The sequence below is a fragment of the Otolemur garnettii genome, unplaced genomic scaffold, assembly GCF_000181295.1.
Source record: "Otolemur garnettii isolate 467f Iridium unplaced genomic scaffold, OtoGar3 scaffold00020, whole genome shotgun sequence".
NCBI lineage: Eukaryota > Metazoa > Chordata > Mammalia > Primates > Galagidae > Otolemur > Otolemur garnettii.
In genome coordinates this window covers 19,076,267-19,079,034 of record NW_003852415.1, presented here as the reverse complement: position 1 = coordinate 19,079,034, position 2,768 = coordinate 19,076,267, and the positions used below count along the sequence as shown (strand labels likewise).

At 40.6% G+C, this 2,768-nt stretch overlaps 1 long non-coding RNA gene across 1 annotated transcript; it reads right to left on the bottom strand.

Annotated features, from left to right (window-relative positions):
- Positions 1 to 1,328: 1,328 nt before the first annotated feature.
- On the bottom strand, positions 1,329 to 2,738 carry TMEM251. Its single transcript, XR_001161147.2, has 2 exons — positions 2,582 to 2,738; positions 1,329 to 2,150 (listed from the first exon to the last, which is right to left on the bottom strand). It is a non-coding gene; the product is annotated as a transmembrane protein 251 (long non-coding RNA).
- Positions 2,739 to 2,768: the final 30 nt, after the last annotated feature.

Here is a 2,768-nt window from a genome sequence, read left to right as displayed (position 1 = left end):
GGCTGGGGATTCGAACCCGCCACCTTACGTGTATGTGGCTGGCGCCTTAGCCGCTTGAGCCACAGGCGCGGAGCCCCAACAAATGATGTTGTTACTAAGACAGCATAAACTGCTTCCCAGTTATTGACATAACTGGCCTAGATAAAAGATCTCACTCAGAAAAGAAAAAAGTCTATTTCCATTTTTAGTTATTTGTATTGGTACCAGATAAGTAGTACAAATGCAAAGAAAGATGTACAAGGCTCACATCTTCATGCAATTATCCTATAGCCTGAAGAACTGACCTTGAGCCAGGAAAGAAAATCACAAGGATAATTACTTGATGGTATCTTTTTAAAAAAGGGGTATCATGCATCTGATAAGGACTTGACTAAATTATTTGCGATATTTTCATTTAATGCCTTGTTTCTGTCTTCTATGTATAAGTTATTTCTAGACTTTCAAACATTTAGTCTCTTCCCAAGTAGTTTTTTAAAACCAGTTTTTTGGCCAGGCATGGTGGCTCACGCCTATAATCCCAGCACTTGGGAGGCTGAGGTGGGTATATTGCCTGAGCTCACAGGTTCCAGACCAGCCTGAGCCAAAATGAGAGCCCCCGTCTCTAAAAAATAGCTGGGCATTGTGGTGGGTACCTGTAGTCCCAGCTACTTGGGAGACTGAGGAAACAGAATTGCTTGAGCAGAAAAGTTTGAGGTTACTTTAACAAAAACATTTTTTAACATTCCAGCCTGAGCAAGAGCAAGAGCAAGACTCCATCTCTACCAAAAAATAGAAAAACTATCTAGACCTTGTGGCATGTGCCAGTAGTCCCAGCTACTCCGAAGACTGAGGCAAGAGGATCAATTGCACCCAAGAGTTTGAGGTTGCTGGCTCAGTGCCTTTGGCTCAGGCAGGTTAGGCGCCAGCCACATACATCTGAGCTGGTGGATTCGAATCTAGCCCAGCCTAACAACAACCCTGGCTGGAACCAAAAACTAGCTGGGCGGTGTGGCAGGTGCCTGTAGTCCCCACTACTTGGGAGGCAGAGGCAAAATTGCTTGAGCCCAGGAGTTGGAGGTTGCTGTGAGCTGTGATGCTACAGCACTCTACCCAGGGCAACAGAGTCAGACTCAAGTCTCAAAACTAAAAATAAAAAAATCCAGTAACATTAATCATTTAGCTAGTTATTACTAAGAGGAAGTACAAATTCTGTTTATCAGGACAGCCATCATCTCAATAATTTTATACCAATTCTTCATAAGCTGATAGCAAGCAAGGATAAACAGTTGTCTTAGCCACAAGAGGATAAATTGGTGTTTCAGTTTGAAGAATTTTAAAACAAGCCAAGAAATTGTATAAAATTTAAATTTTATGACCATTTTTGCACCTTTTTACACTTAACACAATGGAAATGTTCATATTCATTTTTCCTCCAAAGGAAAAACTTCTGATTCATCACTATGTTGCACAGTAGAATAAAAATATGAATTCGGGTAGTCAAGTTTTTAAAGAATGCAAATAACAGACACGATTTTAATTCCAAAATCTGAAGTCATCAACATGATTTTGTAGTACTGTATCTCAGGCTGTACCTAAATATTCATTATTATTCTGATGAAGATAGCCCCCTAGTCAGATTTTTAAAAAAGCCTCTGCCCCACCACAACTTCCTGAGATCTGTAAAAAACTAAAGTCTTGTGATCAGACTCCATATAGTACTGGCAGTTTTGTAATCGTAGGGAAAAAATGGTGACCGATTCTATGTGTCAATTAGTTGTAGTCTGCTGATCTGATTAGAAGCCTTGACAAATGCTTGGTGGCGATTGCAAATAATTGCCAAGCATATAGGGATGATACAGTAGCCCACCGTTTTGGGATCAGCTCTTGTACAAGAGTAAAGGAACAAAAACATCTGTAAGTAAGGTATCAGAAAAATAACTGTCCAGAACCAAAATGGCAGGGAGAGTAACCGAGCTTTCAAAGAGTGTGTCCATGTGGTTCCTTCAAGGGGCTCCTCAGGGTGCTGTTGAATGTGTTCCAAGGCCAGCCTGTTGTAAGTCTCATTGATTTCAAATACATAGTAAAATGCTGCTGCACTTGCTAAAAGATACAATCCCACTCCAATCCATCCCATCCGCTGACGGAAGTTCATCATTCTCCATGCTCTGTGCCTTCAAGTTTAAAAAAAATATAGTTAGAGTCTAATAATTTTGACAGTATCTATTCCAAATTGTACTTGCTTTATTTCCAAGAGTTCTAAAACATCCCAGTAACACATTAAAGATTTAAAACAATTAAATTACATTTATTAAGAAATGTAAACAACTTACAGGTTATTTTGTGTAAGTTATGCGCCAGTTAAAAAACACCATTTCCTACATGTACCGAGTTCTGCTTTGCACGTGAATCCCGCAAAATAAATAAATCATTACGTCCTATTTAAAATGGTCTGCCTTCCGTTTCAAAACTGGAATTAAACTAGTTCCCTACGGGACATTTCCTCTTACCGCTGAAATACTGTCTTCAGACGGGAACACTGGGTTCTAAAAGTCAAGCCAACGTTGGAGCCCCCAAGTTAAGACAGTAACTCTTAAACACTTACAATGGTCCCGAAAATCTTCCTGTTCCCACAGCAAGCGTTAAAGAGTCACTCAGTTCTGAATAATCGGGTGGCTTTGGCATTTCAGAGAAAGCACCATACAAGAAATCCCCTGGGTCACCCGGCTTGGACAGAGGTGAACGCCGCCAGCCTGGAGCGCAAGCTAACTGTGATTAAGTACAGCGTGACT